This window comes from Aquarana catesbeiana, linkage group LG04 (genome assembly GCF_042186555.1).
Source record: "Aquarana catesbeiana isolate 2022-GZ linkage group LG04, ASM4218655v1, whole genome shotgun sequence".
Lineage (NCBI taxonomy): Eukaryota > Metazoa > Chordata > Amphibia > Anura > Ranidae > Aquarana > Aquarana catesbeiana.
This window is the reverse complement of record NC_133327.1, coordinates 117841732-117864881: the sequence shown is the minus strand read 5'-3', so window position 1 is coordinate 117864881 and position 23150 is coordinate 117841732. Positions and strand designations below refer to the sequence as shown.

At 42.7% G+C, this 23150-nt stretch overlaps 1 protein-coding gene across 5 annotated transcripts in view; it reads right to left on the bottom strand.

Moving 5' to 3' along the window:
* NCK1 (NCK adaptor protein 1) overlaps nucleotides 1-23150 on the bottom strand; it is a 165408-nt gene that overhangs the window by 102061 nt on the left and 40197 nt on the right. For 2 of the 5 annotated variants that reach the window (XM_073625494.1, XM_073625493.1), the window contains exon 2: nucleotides 17496-17589. The exons of the other annotated variants lie outside the window; for them this stretch is intronic. The gene's annotated coding sequence lies outside the window, so the exon portion shown is untranslated. The remainder of the gene's footprint in view (nucleotides 1-17495; nucleotides 17590-23150) is intronic. 5 annotated transcript variants of the gene reach the window in all.

The window sequence follows — 23150 nt, the reverse complement described above, 5'->3', positions numbered from 1 at the left end:
TATAAGACCTTACAGCTCACAGTGCATGTCAAAGCAAATGAGACTCATGAGGTCAAAGGAACTGCCTGAAGAGCTCAGAGACAGAATTGTGGTAAGGCACAGATCTGGCCAAGGTTACAAAAAATTTCTGCTGCACAAGGTTCCTAAGAGCACAGTTGCCTCCAAAATCTTTAAATGGAAGACGTTTGGGGCGACCAGAACCCTTCCTAGAGCTGGCCGTCCGGCTAAACTGAGCTATCGGGGGAGAAGAGCCTCGGTGAGAGAGGTAAAGAAGAACCCAAAGATCACTGTGAGCTCCAGAGATGCAGTCGGGAGATGGGAGAAAGTTGTAGAAAGTCAACCATCACTGCAGCCCTCCACCAGTCGGGGCTTTATGGTAGAGTGGCCCGACGGATGCCTCTCCTCAGTGCAAGACACATAAAAGCCTAAATGGAGTTTGCTAAAAAAAACACCTGAAGAACTCCAAGATGGTGAGAAATAAGATTCTTTGGTCTGATGAGACCAAGATAGAACTTTTTGGCCTTCATTCTAAGCGGTATGTGTGGAGAAAACTAGGGACTGCTCATCACCTGTCCAATACAGTCCCAACAGTGAAGCATGGTGGTGGCAGCATCATGCTGTGGGGGTGTTTTTCAGCTGCAGGGACAGGATGACTGGTTGCAATCGAGGGAAAGATGAATGCGGCCAAGTACAGGGATATCCTGGACGAAAACCTTCTCCAGAGTGCTCAGGACCTCAGACTGGGCCGAAGGCTTACCTTCCAACAAGACAATGACCCTAAGCACACAGCTAAAATAACGAAGGAGTGGCTTCACAACAACTCCGTGACTGTTCTTGAATGGCCCAGCCAGATGCCTGACTTAAACCCAATTGAGCATCTCTGGAGAGACATAAAAATGGCTGTCCACCAACGTTTACCATCCAACCTGACAGAACTGGAGAGGATCTGCAAGGAGGAATGGCAGAGGATCCCCAAATCCGGGTGTGAAAAACTTGTTGCATCTTTCCCAAAAAGACTCATGCCTGTATTAGATCAAAAGGGTGCTTCTACTAAATACTGAGCAAAGGGTCTGAATACTTAGGACCATGTGATATTTCAGTTTTTCTTTTTTAATAAATCTGCAAAAATGTCAACAATTCTGTGTTTTTCTGTCAACACGGGGTGCTGTGTGGAAAAAAAGGAGAAAAAAAAAATGAACTTAAATGATTTTAGCAAATGGCTGCAAAATAACAAAGAGTGAAAAATTTAAGTGGGTCTGAATAATTTCCGTCCCCACTGTACACTGTATATTTTTTTTTTTAAATGGTCCATTACGATTTCGGTTTTCGACCAAGTACAGCCTGATTTTTCAGTTTCGGTCCACAATTTTCATTTCTGTACACCACTACTATTAGGGATTTGAATTTTTATTTGTGTGCCATCCCTTTCCTAAGCATGCCATAGCTGATCAGGTTGGAACAGAGAACAAGAAGTCCCAAGAAGCAATCATTTCCCGGTTGTGCGCCATGCTGTTAAATCAATAGTATAAAAATGGGTACAGACACACAACCTCTGGGTAATGCTGTTGAATGACATTAATCCAATAACTGAATATATTTCCCGATTTCAAAGTTCATTTTTTCCAGTTAAGGAAAAGAATTTCAAGAACACAGATGATCTGTCCAATACTCCTAATGAAGAACATCTGTAAGAATAATTTCAGCCTCAAAATTAGGCCTGAAATAGATGACAGTAAAGATCTACATCATCATGGTAAGTTACCCTAAATTTAGACAAAGCATATAAAAAATATACATATTTTATATCACAAAACTGTACAGCAACACCCTTTATTGCCCGAGTAGGTAAAAAAAATAGACATTTTGGGTTACTTTATTGAGCGTGACTAAGGCTCGCTGTAAGCAAGCCAATTTCATGCTCTGACAACAATTGGACCAATGAGGGAAACATTTAGAAGTCAACAATCAGTGCTTCCACCCCTAGTTACCTCAGGATTGATCAATGTGGGTCCTGGCACTCATAGGTGTTCATATCTGAGTGTTGTATGACTCCAATCAGTGGCCCATGGGCTGAACCACCACACACAATGCTGTTCCCTGGCCTCTGCATGTATTACACACTTCCAGGTGTTTGGAATACTTTCTCCTCTTCCATGCACTACGCTCCCTCCTGCAGGCTCACACTTTACTACAAGCTGATCAAAGTACCCACAGGGTACACTGGGGGAGCGCTTATTGGACCCAACTTTAAAGTTGAATCCTTGCAGAGGCAGGAGAGCAGACAGCACACAAGCTTCCAAAAAGGCAAATCTAGAGGTAAAACAGGTATACAGGTAATTCTTCTTCCTGGTTTGACCATGTGCCGTCTGGCCATAGATGTACAAATGGTAAGTGGTCATAAAGCAATGATTAGTATTGCTTCATCCACTTTCCTTAAAAGAGAAGTCAGGAATGAAAAAAAAAAAAAAATAATACAAAAAAACATTCATACTACCCTATGTAGATGATGCTACTGGTCCAATCTGAACACAAAGCAGTAACTAATCGGTCACCACCCTCTGCTCTGCCCCTTCAGTGCTCACTGGAGGCTTGGCTGTGGAGGGGATGGAAGTGGCTGACTCAGGCTCTCAGTAGTACGCTGAGCGGCTGAGTGGGGTGCCGGTCAAGCATCTGGGTAGATACAAACATTGTTAGGATCCCTGCAGAGCATGGACCAGCTCTGTGACATCAGCCAACAGTTGACTATAGGCCGCTGTTGGCTGAATCTGGGTCACATGACTACAGAACTAAGTGCACTCCCGTGACCCACAGAAAAAGTAGGGCCACAAGAGCTTTGGCCATAATTCTTTAATAGGAGCAAAAAATGCTTTGGGATTTTTTGATAAAGTGAGACATTAGATATCTTCTATTTAACACAGTTTACCTTTTAATATATAAAACTGTTGCACAGATTTGGCTCTGGAGATCTACATCAACATACACACGAAAGCAGAAATCTCCTTTTTGATATGAAAAAAAAATAAAATTGGCTTGAATTGAAAAGTTTCATCATGGACACGTGGATATTTATCACAGCAAACAGTCTGACCTCACTATGTCTGGAGTTGATTAGAGACTTAAACAGACAGACAGTCACAGACACACACACACACAAACACACAAACACACACACACACACACACACACACACACACACACACACACACCTCTATATAAACATAGAAAAAAATATTGTATCACAGCTTTGTAAAAAATCTAAATTTATAGAATATCCAATTATACTTAGTAATAATTATATCAAAGGGAATCTATGTCCACAGCATACACTTTCATTTTATTGTAATATTGTTGTAACATTGTAATAGAAATAGCTATTTTTGACAAGCCTAATAAGCTTACTTGAAAAATGTTCCTTTCACGTTTGTGAGTTGTGTCTGCTGGCCATCTCTTTTCACAACATCCTGGATTCCCTGCATGCTTTGCCTTTACATATCATTATTTATTATTATTTCAGGTACTTATATAGCGCCATCAATTTACGCAGCGCTTTACATATACATTGTACATTCACATCAGTCCCTACCCTCAAGGAGCTTACAATTTAAGGTCCCTAACTCACATTCATATACTAGGGCCAATTTAGACAGAAGCCAATTAACCTACCAGCATGTCTGTGGGAGGAAACCAGAGTACCCGGAGGAAACCCAGGCAGGCACAGGGAGAACATGCAGGCAGGTAGTGTTGTGGTTGGGATTCGAACCAGCGACCCTTTTTACTGCTAGGTGAGAGTGTTATCCACTACACCACTGTGCTGCCCTTCCTGTACTGTTATCAATTTATCATCACAAAGTTTATCAACTTCAAAATTCATCTCTGTTTAAAGGAGAAGTCCAGCCTAAGCTCGTTTGGCTGGACTTCTCCTATGAGTCATAGGAGTACAATTCGTCATAGGAATCAGTCCAGGCACCACATCATCACGACAATAAAGTCTGGATCTGCCAGGTGCCTGGACTGATACAGATCTCAGGCTCTCAGCGAGCCAAAGAGAGCCTTAGACGGTTGCTCCCCGCCCCTCCACAGCTCAACGCTCCAGTGAGCGCGAGGGGGCAAAGCGGATAGCTGTTGACTGACAGGCAGCAGCTCTCTGCTCGGGGAGCTGAGAGAACTGAGCCATCGGTGGTGTTCGATCGCTCAGTTCTCAGTGAGAAGGCCCCGGGGGACAGATGCAGCATCGGGATCCACCCAAGTATGGGAAGCAAAAAAAGGCCCTATTCACACTTGCAAATGGGGCCATTTGTGTCCAGGGCCAATAATCAACAAGTAATTGCTGCATGGGTGATTACATCTGAAGCCTGCAAATAGATGCAGGGACTGTCAGGCTCACATCACTTTGAACTGGGTTTCCCATCTGCACCTAATCACAATTGAGGTATCACCTCTGTAGTTCAGAAGGCAGGATCTAAAATGTGTAACACACAGGGTATAGTAAATGTGTCACAGAATTCAGTTTTTTGCATGGTAAGTGCAAGATCAATCTTTACCACATGACAGATTTTCCTGTAAATGCTCATTTACACCACTGGCAATGTATGTGCTACTGTGCCATTCCTTTTGAATGTTACCCCAACACACCTCTACATTATACATGGCTAAATTTCGCTCAGCACAATGCACAGGAGGTGTTATACTGTGCTGAAGTGCATTGCAGCACATTTGCATTTTGAAGGTCCTTGTATTCAACCCACCCTGAATACATACCAGCCTAATCTGGAGCCAGCGATGAGCACAAGAGTCTAGGGTCTCTTGCTTCTCATTGGCTCAGATACCGTTGGTTCCCGCTGCTGTCAATCAGGGCCAGTGAAAAGGAAGCGTGGGTGGGGCAGGGCAGAGCCCCGCTTTGTGTGTCTTATGGACACACTGAGCAGGGATCAGGACCGAGCAAGCACAGGCGCCCCCGTAGCAAGCGGTTTACTGTGGTAGAACTCAGCGGGGCGGGGGGGGTAGCCAGGAGCACCCGTGGGGGAACCAAGAAGAGTAGGATAGGGGTTGCTCTGTGCAAATCCCTGCACAGAGCAGGTAAGTATAAACCTGTTATTTTCTTTGTACGGTCTTGACTTCTTTTGTTAATCAGCTCCTCTGTCTTCTTTAAGTCCTGGTTTACTCGTGCTGTAAATGGTGACTGACAGCTGTTTTTGTTTTGGTATGATAATACACTGGTGAAGTGTGCGTTACGTGGCATCTGCAGAGTAAGCATTCTGAAAGTGATAAAACAAACAACATTTCCTCATGAAATTTTTACAGGGAGGAAGGTCATTACAGACACAGCTACTAAAAAATACCCATTCAGCATTGCCGACTATGGCCAACTCTAGGACACAAATAGAGAAATAAAAGGTGCTGCTTAGTGGTTTATTGGAGGAAATTATCAACAAATAACGTTTCTGAGCCTTATCCCGTGTCAGCAAAGTGATGAATGTATCTCTGTTAACACTACAAACGCACAGAACACAAGTGTGCAGAATGTAAGGAATTGTCTATCAATTAGGTCAAGCTCAACACAATGTTTAAAGCAGGGATATGCAATTAGCGGACCTCCAGCTGTTGCAAAACTACAAGTCCCATCATGCCTCTGGGTGTCATGCTTCTGGCTGTCAGAGTCTTGCTATGCCTCATGGGACTTTTAGTTCTGTAACAGCTGGAGGTCCGCTAATTGCATATCTCTGGTTTAAAGGGATCTCAAGTGGTTGTAAAGGCTCAAGGTTTACCTTAATGCATTCTATGTATGAAGGTAAAAAACCTCCTCTGTGTAGCAGGCCCCCCCAATACTTACCTGAGCCCGATCTTCCTCCAGCGATGTGCACGGAAAACCCTCAGCTCTCCACAGACTCTCCTCACTGGCTGAGAGCAGGGGGAGCCATTGGCTCCGGCTATCAACCACAGCCAGTGAACCAATGAGGAGAGGAGGTGGTGTGGACGAGCCATGAGCCACGGCTCATGAATGAGCCCACTTGGGTGCCCTATTGCACGGCTGCTTGCTCTGGGGGCAGTGGGAGGGGCCAGGAGCCCTGGCGCAGGACCAGAGAAGAGGAAGATTGGGGCTGCTCCATTCATAACGCATTCATTGTTTACAATTATTTAAAAAGATTTCTAGATTTCTAGTGCTGTTGAAATATGGCATCGCAAGGCAGCCATAAATTCCTTTCATTCACTATGAAAATGACTACCTCAATTATCATACATTAGTCCACCAAGCATTGTGAATAGGATGAGGTTCCACATTTTCTAACAAGAAGGCTCTATGAAGAAGGGATTCTTTCTAATAGCAATGTAAATGAAGGGCCACCATTTGTCTTGGAAACCCCTTTTACTACTTGTAATACATGTTGCCATGTTAGGGAAATTTGGGAAGCTTTCCTTTAAAAGGAGCAATCACAAGGGAAGTGGAGGAAAACTAGAATGGTTTTGGAATAGTAATATTCTTAAAGCGTTTGTTACCCTGATACGTGCTTGCTGTACCATGTACTTGTATGAGAAAGTATCCTGTTCTTAGTATTGCTTCCTGTGTGTGAAATCCCTGGTGGTTCTGCCAGTCCTTCTGCTTTCCTATTAAAAACAGACCACACTAAGCAGAACACATCGTGGTCAGTTCTCTAGCTATGCTGGGAACTCCATGTGCTATCCTCCAGTGATCAGACTTGTCCTAACATGCCCCCACTGCACAGCCATTCACTGGGAAGCTCAGTGTACTGCTTCTCCTCCTCCCCCAGCTCTTATGCAGCGGAGAACAGAGAGAATGTGTTTACGTATTTTAAAAAAAAAAAGGGGGGGGGGGGTTATTTAGAATGTATTTTTATATCTATATAAAAACCTTTTGCCTTTCAATTCTAATTTAAATTGAATGGGTCCTTTACAATCACTTTAAACTGCTTTAGATTTAGCTTTAGTTTTCTTTTACATAAACACACATAAGAACATACCCAAAACAGAGAAGAAAAAAAAAAAAAAAAAGGATGGGGACACACTATATTTTACTTAAAAAGGAGAAGTCCAGCCTGAGCTTTTTATGCTGGGCTTCTCCTCTGGGTCACAAGAGTGCAATTCGTTTTGCACTCCTGTGACCCGTTTTCAGCAGAGAGCGGTCTGAAGTCCGCTCTCCGCTGACGTCCCTGCCATCAGTCGAGGCAGCGCGTCATCCTGACTTCCAAGTCTGGATCTGCCAGCTACCTTGGTTGATTGCAGTCTCAGCGAGCCGCTGAAACGCTGCTCCCTGCCCCTCCACAGCTCACCGCTCCAGGGAGCGTGGAGAAGCAGAGAGGGATCTGTGAAAACCAAGCCATTGGCAATGTTCGGTGGCTCGGTTCTCAATGCAGAGATACCAGGGGACAGATGCTGCATCCACCTAGGTAAGTATGAATTAAAAAAAAAAAAAAAAAAAAACACACAACATACTTCTCTTTAAATTTTTACTAAAGCAACAATAGTAAAATCAGTCTGTGTATGCAGTAAAGCATGCATGTCATACTCACTTTGGAACCTAAGGAGTCCAATCCTCTGCATTGCGTAAAAAGGCTGTTTGATCCCATCTTCTCTGATCCTCCCCTTTTTTACTGTCCCCAATCCATTTCCTGATAGAACAGAGCCCTAGGAGGCACTCTGCACATGCTCAGTATTGCTAGAGAGGTTTTTTTTTTTCTTCGGAGGGTACATGTGATCAGCACATGACCAATCCGCACTGGCCAATCCAGACAGAGGATCAGGGGCCCTGCAGCCTCACAGGACAGTCAGAGCTCCTACAAGCTTTAACCAGACACCGATATAAGTCACAAGACTGCTATATACTGCTTTTGAGAAGTATTTAGCGGTTCATATTTACCCAGTGGGTTAGGTAAGCTCCCAATGCATACTTGCGATTGGGGGCTTTATGATCATGTGACTGCTGTGACAGCCAAATACAGCGGTCACATGACCTGAATGCATGCCTCAGTCTCCTGGGTTTTAGAACTCCTAAAGGGCCAAAGGGCCAGAAGGTGGTTGGGGCGAAAGGGTTAATAAATATTTACCCAACCATAAAATAAATGTTTAACCACTTTCCAACCATGCACTGAAGTTTTACTGCCACAGTGCAGGCCGGCTGCGCAGGATCATATATATACATATATATATATATATATATATATATATATATATATATATATATATATATATATATATATATATATATATATATATATATATATATACACACACACACACACACACACATACATACATACATTATATATATACACACATATACATACATATACACATTATATATATATACACACACACATATACATATATACATATACACACACACACACACACACACACACACACACACACACACGTGATTTTGCATTTCCACATGGGGGCACCCACACAGCTGTCCTGTCACTGTTTCCCGGTCAATAGGCAGGAGAGGGCTTTGTGACCGCTGAGTGACAGGAGAGAGCTTTGTGTATGTAAACAGCACAGAGCTCTCTGACAGCGGCAAGTAAGAGCACCACACAGTAAACACTTTACAGATAGTTAGGCACACATTTAGCCCTTTGATTGCCCCAGATGTTAACCCCTTCCCTGCCATTATCATTGGTACACTGTCAGTCCATATTATTGGCACTGATCACTGTATTCGTGTCACTGGAGATGTCAGTGGCAGTTAGTCAGTTCCCACAAAGTGTCAAATTGTCTGTCGCAGTTCCGCTATAAGTCACTGATCATCGCCATTACTAGTATAAAAATAAATAACAATTCCAGTATATTTACACCATAATTTGCAGATGCTATAACTTTTAAGCTAACCAATATAGACTCAACAAATGAGCATAACCACATGAAGAACAGGTATCAAACCACAAAAAGGTGAGCAGGAATGAAAGAAAAAAAGCAAATACATACACCAGGGGTCAGGATATAGGAAGCTAATACATCAAAGGAGGGAGATGGGCCATTGTGGTACACAATACCCAAGCCCAATCTCAAAAAGGCATTGGAGGGGACAAATATTTGGATCTATCCCAAGCATCCCATGTCACGGAATCATTAAACTAGAGCCGCCATATGCTCCTTCATGCAAATTTCTGAGATCACATTCAAAAGCTGAACCCAGGAGGGGGGGGATTCGGAGATATCCAATGCAGTGGAATAACTCTCTTGGCTGCTAACAAAATGTAATAGGCTAGCTATTCAGAGATTTCCTAATCCCAGGAAAAGGGAGGCCCAAAAGATAATGTAGCGGATCCAACGGAAGGGGAAACTCGAGTAATTGTTGGAGCAGAGTGATTACCACGGACCAAAAGGGCACAATAAGCTCACATTGCCAAAAGATATGATAATGAGGACCATTTGTTTTACCACAACGCCAGCATAGAGGGGAGAGTGAAGGATCCTGATGATGTAACACTTCAGATGTTCTGTACAAAACAATACAAATTTTAAAGGCCGTCTCTCTGCACCACGCATCTGGATATTTTAGACGATGAGGACCATATCTTGTCTCAGCAGGGGAGAGTGATGGGCCGCTGAACAATAGATGACCATTTTCACATATAGGTATGGAGGCCCTTAGTCAGTGAAGAGGCCTCGTGGAGTAACTGAAAGATAGAGGAAATTAAATGCAATTGGTGTGGTCCTTGGGAGGAGATATACTCAAAGGCAGTTGGTTTGGGCAATGTAAGGGATGGGGAGAGTGGAGAGATAGTGTTTAATTTGAAGGTAAGAATAAAGCATATTTTTAGGTATGTGATACTTTGCCTGAAAGGTACGAAACCTGCGGGTGGCAGGATGAACAAACTGGCGTAACTGAAACAGACCAGCCTGGACCCAGGGGTGACATACGGGCAAAGGACAAGCCATCAGGTATTAAGGGGTTAAAAAGCACATTGGATAGGGGGGGCATGGCGAAGAGAGAGAACTTGGTAACACATGCACACCATATCTTCAGCGTAAATAACATTGGGGCTAAACATAACCCCTGTAGTCTAGGATCCTAGGAGACCAAATCAGAGAGCAGGGATGAGCCGGGAAGAGGAAACCCATTTCGATCTGTGACCAAACCAATATACATACACTTATTGGGGTTTTTTTTTTTTTTTTTTTTTTTTTACTAAAGGCATTTAGAATACATTTTGGCCTAAATTTATGAAGAAATTAGATTTTTAAAAAAAAATTTCTGGATAAGTTTTATAACAGAAAATTAAAACTTTAATACTGTCCTTTTTTCATTTATAGCACAAAAAAAGTGATGTTCAAATAACCAAAAAAAAAAAAAAATATATATATATTATATATATATATATATATATATATATATATATATATATATATATAAATATATATAAAATGACCGCACAATAACCAGTTAAAGTAGCGCAGTGCCAAATAGCAAAAATGGCCTGATCATGAAAGGGGTAAAAATCTTCTGGAGGGCAAGTGGTTAACATCTGTATTTTTTATTCAAGAGGTCAAGGGAAACTTCCAAAACAATCAGCATAAGGCCCCTTTCACACTGGGGCGGTGGGGGCGTCAGCGGTACAACATCGCTATTTTTAGCGCTGCTGTACCGTCGTTCTTGTAGCTGTATTCGGCCGCTAGCGGTGCGGTTTTATCCCCCGCTGGCGGCTGAAAAAGGGTTAAAATCCCTCGTACAGCGCGGCTATAGCCGCAGTATAGCCGCGCTGTCCCATTGATTTCAATGGGCAGGAGCGGTTTAGGAGCGGTGAATACACCGCTCCTAAAAAGCGGTTTGCAGGACTTTTTTCACCGCCCTGCCTGTGCACCGCTTCAGTGTGAAAGCCCTCGGGCTTTCACACTGAACAAACAGCGGAGGCTGTTTAGGGGCGGTTTGCAGGCGGTATTTTTAGCGCAATGCCGCCTGCAAACCGCCCCAGTGTGAAAGGGGTCTAAGGCTTGCCGACAAACACAATATGCATTTGGAAGTCGATTTCTGTTAGGCTTGCCAAACTGCAGTTGTGATGGGTGTGATCTCTACATTAGCAGTTTTGTATTGGGAAATCATTTTAAAAATGTAGGATGCCTATCATGCTTCCTTAGGAAAGCAGAAGAAGAAAACTGCCAACTTCCTTTTCATATGAAAGGGTTTCCTAGAAATTAAGGTTCCTCTTTATTGTTATTTTATTTTCTCTGAAACATGCACACTTGACTAAAACAATATACATGCACAGAACTTACTAGCCACAGCCCGACAAGACTATAGGTCATAGATGTAGGCACAAAAAAAAAAAAAGAGATATGTTTTCAATCCGATCTTGGACATTTTTGATCTGCCATTTAAAAAAATAAAAATAATCTCAAACCGCAACAAATGCTACTGGCAACCTGAGGAATTAAAGTAGGCATTATAAATGCAGTACCACGGATGGTAAAAATAAGTGATAGACACACACAGGCCATCTCCAAAGTCCACCATCTTGGGCTATATGCACACAGATTTATTTAGGCATTAAAGTATATCCAGTGTAAAAACCCTGAGTTTTCTTCACTAGCAGGAAGCCGCAGGTGGTACATTCAACCAGCCATAGAAAGTAGGGTGGTGACACGAACTTTACGGAAGGAGACAACCAGCCCACATCCCTATATTCATATACACTGGAATCTTAGGGGGGATTTTAAAGGGCGGAAGTCTCAAACAAAATATAACAAAAAGTATAAAAAAAATATCAACATTTTATTATATCAAAGATTTAAAAGTATGACATATACTGAATAGAGAACGATGAATAAAAGAAAAATGGATGCCAAAATTTACAAATAATGATAATACAACCAGGATATACACGACAAGGTCGACAGAACTACACATAACCCCACTGAGGCTGTATCAGCAAGGAGCTAATTGACAGTGCAGGCCCAATGCTTTTCGAGGTTGCGACCTCTTCTTCAGGGGCTGGAGGTGAAGTGTATATCTGTCTAAGGAACAATATTGTAGAAAAAAAAGACAGAAAGAACACACAATGGAAAATGTTATATATCAAGAATAATCCATATATACAACTATTTACATAGTAAATATGTGGTATAGTAACAAAGAAATGTTCTAACCATGCTATTGTGAGATCAACATCATATGGCATCCAAATGGGTATGGGGGAGGGAGAGAATGGTTAGCCACCGGGGTCCAAACCCGCTGCCGCGAAACCAACACCGCCAGCTAGTCAGAAATAGACACAAAGGGCGTCATGTCCGTCAGCTGCGTTGGAAGTTATCTAATCAGCTAAAGACCAAAAAATGAGGTATGTATAAGGGAGAAAAGTGGTCCCAGAGAGGTGCTTTAGTAGTTTATTAATTGAAAGATTCCCCTTAATAGATTTTAGAGGAGGGGCTCTAATAAGTATTTTATTGTACATACCTATTGTCGTGTGAGGACTAGGATTGCCCATAAGCTGACTCCTGGAGCGGGTATCCAGCAACTGACAACACCCCAACTGTGGGGACTATATTAGGTACTCTGGACTAACAGTAGGGGAGAAACCCAAAAAAAAAAAAAAAAAAAAAAAGAGAAAAAATAATATAATAAACAATTATTGCTCAAATAAGCATTTTTCTCTTGTAGGCAGACAATTGCAGGAATCCTCTAAACGTACCTATTGATGCATAGTGGAGGGTTAGTCCCTATGCTGACTCGCATAGAAGTGTTGTCTATAATGGCTGGTTGATCTTAGATATCACACTTCAGGGAAGAATCGCAGAAAGGCATCTAAGTTCAGCAGCTACAATGACACAAAAAGGGGGGGGGGGGGGGGGCATATGTCCCAATGGTAGACAAAGGCTCATGGATAAATCAATGAGCATAGGGTATAAGTGTCTATAAGCTCCATAAGCAGTCCTGGTGCTCAGTATGTATATACACACTGCAGCTCCATAGACCTTTACAGGTGAAGCTTAGTTATACATGTAAAGAGAAAAGCTATATTTTTTACCTTGAGCAAGTCATAGCAGCTGCACCATAGGTTCAGTGTCCTCCCAGTGTGTGAGCTGACAGTCTGATGTGTGGTTTAAATAGTGCTACTAATTAAGAGCACATGTTAAACAGCTGACTCCACTAGGGGCAGTGTCATCGCCAACAGGAGGAGCCGCCCTCCGAGTCCCCGGCGCGCAGACCAGCCCCCCCGCCCCACACACGGGTCCAATCCAGGAGTGGTATGCATCACATCCTGGAAGGGAGACAGGACCCGTGCTGGGAGGGGACTGACATCCGCGTCAGGCACCCGCGGTGCGCATATCGCCATGACAACGGGATACACAAATCCCCGTCATAGGCGATCATGTGTACGGAGGCCGAGCATTGCCAGACAGAGCATGGCAGCTTCGGCCCCCGTGCGCCGAGTGTCAGATCCGAGCGCCGACAGAAGAGGTCCCCCACGTCACAGCGCTCCAAGGTCAGCATCCCCGATGGCACATACATCCCCTGCCCTCAATATAAAACAGAATGATGCAATATTAACCCATGGATGGCCATATGAAAAGGACAGTATGGGGAAGAAAAACAAATGCAAGCATAACATGTAGCTGGAAGCAACACTACAGAGGAAAGGGAGGGGAGAGACATATCTTGAAAAATTATTTTAACTACCAGCGTATTAATAAACATAATCCATATAAAAAAAATAAAAAAAAATACACTAGTAGTAACATAAAGAGAGCCATTGACGTGAATGGCTGTACACGTTAGTACTAAGATATACCCCGAGAGCCGGTTCACACTGGGAGGACTTGTCAGACGACTTAGCCGCCTGACAAGTCGCGTCCTGTTCTGTACAATGGAACCGTTCTAATAGGAGTGACGCAAGTCGCTCCGACTTAGAAAAAGGTTCCTGCACTACTTTGGGGGTGACTTGAGGCGACTTGCATGGACTTCTATAAAGAAGTGGTTTTGCAAGTCGCCGTTGCTGTCGTGTTCAGGTCGCCTGAGGCAGTCGCGCTGCAAGTCGTGCTGCCTCAGTGTGAATGGACTCTGTCTATTTACACTGATGCGCTAAAGCTTCAAACGCACCTGAGAAGGTGTCACCACCTGTGGCTTTCCCAGGAACATTAAACGATATGATTTTAAGCTAGACAATTTTGCTAATTTTTTTTACACTTTATTGGATAACACATCTGAGCAGATTTCTTTACAATGGTTTGGAAGCTACTCTTGGTGGTGCACCCATCGTCTTGGAACCTTGGTGGTGGTGTGCGATCCTTACGTGCCTCACGAGAGCGGTTTCTGACCAACTTGCTGAGAATGGTACAGCTAAAACAGTAGTGAACTTTCACATAAAGCTTAGGCAGTGCATATGAATCAAAGACACTAGAACCAGAGATATCCCTGACAGCTGCAGCCTCAACCATGTTTCAGATCACAAACTTCTTGATAGCTTTGTCCTTTGGGACACAGCGGGCACAGTTGGCGCACCGGATAGGCTGGACATGGCCCCATACGTTGTTCCTTCTTTTCTTTGTCATCTTGTATTAAGACCGCAAAGAGAGTCTAGACATACATTTATGCCTCAATACAGCAGTGTGTATTTAGCCTTAAGGCTCCATTCACACCTGAGCGTATCGTGACTTTTGCAAGCTTTTTATTAAAGCGTTTAGGAAGTGTATTACAAGCGTTTTTACAGCTTCAGGCATTTTTATTTAGCCAACAGAAAGCACTAGGGGGAAGAGAGGGAGAGGAAATTAGGGGTAGAGAGTTGCGTTTTTAGCATTTTATGAGCGTTTTTCTGCTCAAGTCAGGTGTTTCTATTGAAGTCTATGGGGCCAAAAACGCCTGTAATCTGCCAAAAAGAAGAAGCTTGTGTACTTTTTTGAGTTTCAGGCATTTTGCTTTAGGGGACAGAACACTCAGATGTGAATAGAGGCCATTGAAATGAATGGAATTTTGCTTGTTGGGTGTTTTGGAAATTCAGAGCTGAGCATTTTACAAGCTGGAAATCGCTCAGGTGTGAATGGGGCCTAAAACAAAAGAAGTTCGGGGGCGGGGGGTTCTTCTGTAATTTTAGTATGCACAAACATGTTACCCTCTAGCGATGCTTATACCAGGGCCAGATTACTGCTGTACAAGGTAAAAATCATATTTTCACTCAATCCAGACAAGTACAACTAGCACGGTACTTCTGGAGCTGCAGCTCTCATACAGGGAAGCCATTCTATTACCCCTTCCTGTTGTCTATTCATAAACTGTATGGCACTCTGTGAAGCTCATAAAGTGAAAGGAGCCTGTCGTTTACCTGCCTCTCCTCTTGTCATTTCACAGATTACAAGGCTTCCTGTGAATGGTCAAGGGGAGAGGCAACAACACAATTGTTTCCCTGTACAAGAGCCACTCTCATACCCACAGCATCAGAAGTGGAATAGCAGCTGCACTTTCTGGCATGAATGAATATATGCTTCTACATTACCACAGCAGCAAACCAGACCTTGGATAAGGGTTACCAGTGGTAACTTGTTTGTACACATTACAAAAAACTTTTTTCCTGGAGTTCCATTTTAAAGTGGTTGTAAACTCTTACATATATCCAGTGATGCGACTGGCCTCAGGTGATACAGAGCTGAAACTAATTTTCCTACTTAAGTTGTACCTGTATCTGCAGCTTTCTCTACATCTGTTCAAAGTGCTGAATTATAAAGCTTGTCTGAGAGTTCAGAAAAAAGGGGGCGGAGAGCTGAAGTTAGGAGAGCTCTGAGAGCTGATTGGAAGGGACACCCCCCCTCCACACTGGAACAGAACTGAGGCTGTCAATCAGCTGGAGATCCCTCTTTTGTCACCATATTTCTCTTGGTGTCAGAAGTGACTCATGTTGATAGCAGAGGAACAAAGCACAGAACAGAAATGATACTTCATGCTCCATATTGAGACAAGAACACACTATAGAGGGATAGGCTTTGTTCATTTTTCCTGTCTGAGGTTTACAGCCAGTTAACAGCTGAACTCTGGGAAAAGCCAAAATTGGCAAAATAAAAGAATCATTTATTGTTAATGTGTTTCTTCCTGATCTGTGCAGTAATTCAGCGTGAAACTTTGCCTCAGTCACTGCTGCTCCCTGTCCTTATGCAGGGTGATCAGGCTGGTCTCGCCCCTCCTATACTTTTCTCCAGGCAGCCTGTAGTGGGTGGACCTGCTGGGCCCTATATACAGCTCTGCTCTCTGTACAGAACAAGGATGCTATCACGGCTACTTTTTTTAGGCCGGGAGTTAAGCTTAAAGTTTTAGGAAACTCAGTTTTTCAGCTTGTACCTACAGGTAAACCTATACTTACCTGTAGGTACAGTGACATTCTCCTAAACTATCATAACATGCGCTCTGAGCCTAGGTTCACACTGACAGCGGGAATGAAATCGCGTGAGTTCAGCTGACCTCGCACGATTTCATCCCGCATGTCAGTCCCGACTTCGGGGGCAAGTTCAGAGACATCTGTGCAGGTTCCTGCACAGGTGTCTATGGAAAGTGCACCCTGAAGTCGCCAAAACTAGTACAGGAACTACTTTTGGGAATCTGTGCAGTGGTGCAAATGCGGCGTCACACCAATTTGGGCGGTGCCATTGCCGCCGATTTGTCAAATCGCATGCCAAATCACTCCAATGTGAAGCAGGGCTGAAAGTCCAGCATACCGTGCCAGGATCTTCAGAGCCCGTTCTCTAACCGAGGGCTCCCACGAGCATGCACAGGAGTGACGTCATCGCGTCCCCGGTCATTCATGTAGCTGGAGGCCGCCAACCTGGAAGGATAACCGGGGGGAAGATGGAAGTCCTGTCAGCGGTGACAGCGCGCTGCTGGAGGGCTTCATTTTAAGGCAAGTCTTTCATAATGTGCTAGTATGCAATGCTTACTAGCACATTATGACCTTGCCTTGCAGGGGATTTTTTATTTTTTTTTTTTAAAGCTGCATTTTACTACCGCTTTAAAGCAAAAGAATGGATAATGAATTGATTGATAATTGAATGGACACAGCAGCTGTTCAGCTGACAATCTTCCACCTGGCTCCTTTGATTCTTCAATTGTATAATCAGACAGGAGGGAGGTCGACAGCTACCCACTCGGCAAATATGTATAGTGTGTATGCACAGCTTAAGTCAATTTAAAACTTTGGATGGAGCTGTGTGAATGAGACATTCAGATCTGTCTGTAAATTGTAGCTTGAGCTAATTGATCCCAGTAAACAGACACATTCAAGGCAAGGAATATGTTTACATGGATACATTGGTCCAGCTTGGATCAACGTAACTATCTATATACACCCTACCTGACCGATGCTTATGGAAACTGGAAATCACTGAACAAAATCAAATATAGCTTTTCACAGTTATTAAGTTATTAATGTCACATACATTATTATATATATATCACATGTGTCCTAAACATATGTACTCACTGTCTTAATTTACTATCAACACCTACAGGGTATAGAATCTTACATCACAAACCCGATAGTTCCCTTGTGACCACAACCCACCGTAGAATTTTTCGCTGGTGGTGTCCACTTTACTGCTTCTAGGATGAAGCTGAAGTTAGCTCCTTATTTGGCCAGCTTCTTATTCAAGTTGGATCTGTATATACAAAAGTGATTATTTACTGAACAATCATCTGCAACGTGTATAATAAAATTGTGAGCTTTAACAACAATTCTGTCTCTCTAACTGCTATGTGCTGTATTTAAAAGGGGTAATTCTGAATAAATATCTTTTTCTATATGAAAACCATCTTGGCTCACCCAAATCCCACTTGTTTTATACTCATTGGGCATCCTACTATATAGGAAAGTTAAATTTGGCTCGAGCCAAGTGACATGTCATAAAATATGGCACCAAACTTGTCACCCATGCTTTTCAATGGGAAAATCCAAATAAGAAAAGTAGCTATTCTTATATGAAAACCATCTTGGCTCACCCAAATTCCACGTATTTTATATGCATTGGGCATCCTACTATATAGGAAAGTTCTATTTGGCCCGAGCCAAGTGATATGAATCATACAATATGGCACCCCGACAGCCATACATTTCAATGGGAAATTTTGAATAAGAAGCCAAGCTATTTCTATATGAAAACCATCCTAGCTCACCCAACTTCCACTTGTTTTATACTCATTGGGAATCCTACTATATGGGAAAGTTCAATTTGGACTGAGCAAAAAAAAAAAATGTGAGGGGTGTACTCACTTTTGTGAAATACTGTGTATTTTTTTGGCAGTCTAAGCATTTTTTTTTAAAACTCCCTCATTAAGGTGGTGTGCAAAGTAAATATATGAAAATCCTGTAATTTTTAGATAATAAATCTTGCACCAGCCCTGATGCCCAGTGAGTATAACACAAGTGGAATTTGGGTGAGCCAAGATGGTTTTCATATAGAAATAGCTTGGCTTATTAGGAATTTCCCATTGACATGCATGGCTGTCAGGGTGCTATATCTTACGATTTAGATCACTTGGCTCGGGCCAAATTGAACTTTCCTATATAGTAAGTACAAAACAAGTGGAATTTGGGTGAGCCAAGATAGTTTTTATATAGAAAAAGTTATTTATTCAGAATTACCCCTTTAAATACATGGCACTTAGGGAGACAAAATTGTGAACTTTAACAACAATTATAAACGTTGCAGATGATTGTTTAGAAAATAATCACTTTTGTGATTAAAGATTCAACCTGAACAAGAAGCTGGCCGAATAAGGAGCCAATTTCTGCATTCGAATAAAAAGTTGGCCGAATAAGGAGCTAACTTCAGCTTCATGCTTCCAGGGACATCAGCCAGGTAGATTATATACAGAATTACGTTGTACGTAACTCAACTATGCAAAAAATATACAATGCCTGGAATTCATTCTTAAACCTACCTAGAATAAAAATAAAATGATATTTTTGCAATCCCACGGACACATCTGTTGCTGTATTTAACCTCAGACTTCTTGTCCACTATATACAAATAGGGCATTACAGCTGGGAACATAATAGGTGAAAAATATGCATCCAAGCTGTACAGGACCTATAAAAAGGGCTGGTGACAAATTTTGCCTTCTCTAAAAATCTAAAAAGGATCTTGGTTTCTGGTAAGCATACCAATGTGTTGAAAGGAAGATTACACAATTAAAAAGGCAACCACAAAAGGAAGCATCTGCAGGGCATTATTGATTCCTAGGGAACTTTAAAAATACACAAGACAAGTGTAACTGAACGTTATATTCTGCCAACAAGAAAGTGAGCTGCGGTATATCTCATCTAAATGATGACCTGTCACAAAACCTAGAAGAAAGGGACAAGCAAAGCTAGAATCAAGTCTCTGAGGTGTCATGGTGCTTTGTACTTAGCAGACACACAAGACATTTACAGATCCATGGCTACAGCATATAACAATTCTGTTAGGGTAGTCCTTGACAGCCTCAGACCAGCACAGAAGAATACATTTATTGTGATATTAAACCCTCAGTTTTTTTATGCACTTTCAGCAGTTGATATAATTGCTTACTGAGTATGCAGCTTTTTATCTTTTAATCCTTAATTATGTTCCAGTTTAAGCTGGTGTCATGACTGCTGCCCCAGGTTTCCGGTTTCAGGGCGACTCCTTTCAATAGAAATACACAGTAGCCTAGGATGGCAAGGCCCACTGCTCCTCCCCCAAGTTAACAGACTGACTCAAGACTGCACTATCCACTGTAAACTCTTTCCTGTGAAGACCAGAAGTACAGGGAAGCAGCACCAAGAGAGCAAAATCCAGCAGCATAAAGTTGTAAACTGCAAGTGCTGGGGTAAGAATAGACCAAAATAATTTACTAGGTAATGTCTATTTTGATGTGCTGTTAAACTAAAGAAAAAAAATAATAAATGAGGGTTTAATACTACTTTAGGCAAGACACTTCATGTATATAAAGCTGGAGGTGTACTTGAAGTACTGGTAATCCCAAGTCTCAAGTCTGAGCATGTTACAAAAATGAAATTGCAAGTGCAGACAAAAGCTTACTATGACTATGTTTTCAATAAAAACAACCCATTTTTTCCTACATTTTGAAAAATTTAAGTCCAACAGAACAACAAAGTTTATTTGTTTAGTGGTGATTTAAGGCAGCAGTCCCAATGCACAAAGCCCTGTTTCCTATCATGGCATAAAATTTTAACACACACACAAAAAAAAAAAAAAAAAAAAAAAAAAGTTAAAAGTTAAGCATTAGCCCTGCTGCCTTTAGATTGCACACTTAGGCCTTATGTACACTGCTGCTGATAAACAGACATTAAGTCCTGGTTCACACTGGAGCGTTTTGACATGTCAAATCGGCGGCAACTGGAGTCAAGAGCACTGTCCTATATCACTGCGACGCCGCATCTGCGGCACGGCACCGATTTCAAAAAGTAGTCTCTGTACCTGCACAGGTGTTTGAAATCGCGACCGGCATTCGGGAGTGAAATTGTGCGAATTCAGCTGAACTTGCACGGCTTCATTCCCGCAGCTCAGTGTGAACCTGGGCTTAGGAGCAGTTGGGCATTTTTTTCAGCTGCCCCTGAACTCTCCTCTATGTTATCTTATCAGTACATGTACACAGGGTAGTTTATAGTTGTTTCTAGGCAGTTGAGTTTAGAAGGATTTTTTGGAATGCAAAAAAAATGGGTTCAGACAGACGTTCAGAGGTATATGAAATGCCAAATGCCTGTAAACGCTGCTAAAAGCGGTAACTCACATTTAGCAGCGTTTCGTTTAGACGTTTTTTTTTTTTCATTTTAACGAAAAAATTATAATTTTTTTTTTTTTTACATATGCTTCTAGATGTAAACGCGGCTAAATGCGGCATGTAAACGTCGCTAAATGTTTTTAGATGCCGGTTTCTTGCTGTCAAGTTAAATCGTTCAAGAGAGGTTAAACAACGTCCCGTGAACATGAAGTCTAACATCTATTGTGGTAAGAGTTAAACTAATACATGAAAAGTGGAAGCAGCATTATTCATTTACTTGATTGCGGTTTTGTTTTCTTTATAGGATAAGTTGACCTCTTGTAACATGAGGCATCATTCCCACGAGGCGGATCTGCTGCCTCGGAGTCTGCCTCTGTCTGCCAGCTCAGCAAGAGATCTCTCCATTGATCTCCGCTGAGCTGGAGGATGACAGGTCCCTCCCTCTCTGCTCACTGAGTGGGGAGTGGCCTGTCAAGGGCCGCTGCTACCAATGGAGAGATCAGACGAAAACGGTTTTCATCAGATCTCACCTGATCCGATCCGCCAGGGATGGATGCGAACGTAGGGGCATCTGTCTGCTTTTAGCGGACCAGGTCAGATGTCAGCAGACATGTCACCGCTAACATCCGTCGCTCCATGGACTAGCATGGAGCCCCCGTTCAGGTCCACCGTCAAAACCAAAACTGAGCGGCAGCGAGCGCAGGGGGGGAGGGTTGGATCTTCTTCCCCCCCGCTTGCTGCCAGAATCAAAAGAAAAACACCTGGCAGTGGCAGCTTTATTCACAGTCCTGTGAATGAATGGACTACAACTACCAACAGCCTTTGCGCCTGTCAGCTTGTAGTAGTTCTTAATGAACTACCATGGTGCAGTTGAGCATCCTGAGTAGTTCATGGATTCTTCCTGTCAGTGCGAAACTGCCTGCTCATACGAGGTACGGGCAGACTGCTTACACTGACAGTCTGCAGAAGACCTGCTTGCCATCAGCGATCTGCCGATCGTAGGTGTGATGCTGTCCAAGCTCCAAAAAAAAAAAAAAAAAAAAGTAAATACATCAATTTTACATGCAAAAAATATGCATTTATTTGTAATTTTTTTTTTTTTTTTTAAAAAGGTGAGCTTATCCTTTAACCCCTTGGCGCCCTTTAAGGGGCTTGCTATGCCGGGAGACAGGGCTTGGCTTAAGACCACGTGACCAACATGATTGGCTGTCACATGATCAGAAAATGGCAATGGCAATCAGGAACTTTTCGTGAGCCAATGGTCGCACACGCATTCTCGGCATAGCACTGTCTGTCTGTGCTATTGCACACAAAATATGTGGCCGCTTGGCGCCAAGCCACAGCCACCGAGAAACCGCATAATTGGGCCAAGAAGTTAGAAAATGCTATCCTTTCTTAAAAATAAGAACTAGAAGATCCTCCTCACAACAATTTCACCTATATGGTGGTTCCATTGCCCTGCAGGGTCTTCCCTTACGTATGTACTCCCGGGACTGCAGCCCATATTTGACAGCCCAAACTGAACTGAATAAAAATGCTTATGGAAGGACCTGAAAATGTCTGTTCATGAGGGGAAATCCAACATTCCCAAGCTAAAGCTGTTCTGTAATCAGGACTAACCTAAATTTTCTACAGGTCTGATTGACAGTTACTGTAAACCAGTTGTCAATTCCTGATCTAAAAGGGGCCTCAAATGCAGCCCCTGACATGAGGAAAGGGCAGCACATAATATTCAATAAATATAATGGTTGAGAGGACTGTCAGAAACTGCAAACCTAATAGAGGAAATGTGGGTTAGAGAGTGGGCAGGAAACATTTTTGATTGGAGATGAGCTTCAGAAGACAATACGAAACTGGGAACAGGTTACATGAGGCTAGTAGAGATGACTGCTATTACCCTAATCAATATTCCCACTACAGACTGCTGAGGTCCAAGGGCCATACATTATATACCAGGGGTGCAAACATTTAGCTGCAGTTATTGGTTACCCAAAGGGGGCAAGTCTCAAACACAGTAAGTGAACAAGCATTATGTTCTGAACTTCTGGCTCTTTTGTTTAACTGGATTCTCATTATCTAGCTTTAGGCCTTACATGAAAAACAAACCATGTATTAGGCCATATTTAAAGTGTCTGTAAAGGCTGAAGGTTTTTTGCCTTCATGCATTCTATGCACGAAGGTAAAAAAAATTAAAAACCTTGTCTGTAGCAGAACTTCCCCCCAAATAAATACTTACCTGAGCCCAAACTTCCTTCAGCAATGTGCACGAGAGCCTTGACTTTCCAGGGAATCTCTCTCCTCACTGGCTAAGACAGCAATGGGAGCCATTGGTCAACCACAGCCAGTGAGCCAATGACGAGAGAGGGGGGCGGGACTGAGCTGCGGCTCTGTGTGTGAATGGACACCCAGAGCCACGACTCGGGAGCAAGCCTGCTCGTGTGCCCCCATTGCAAGC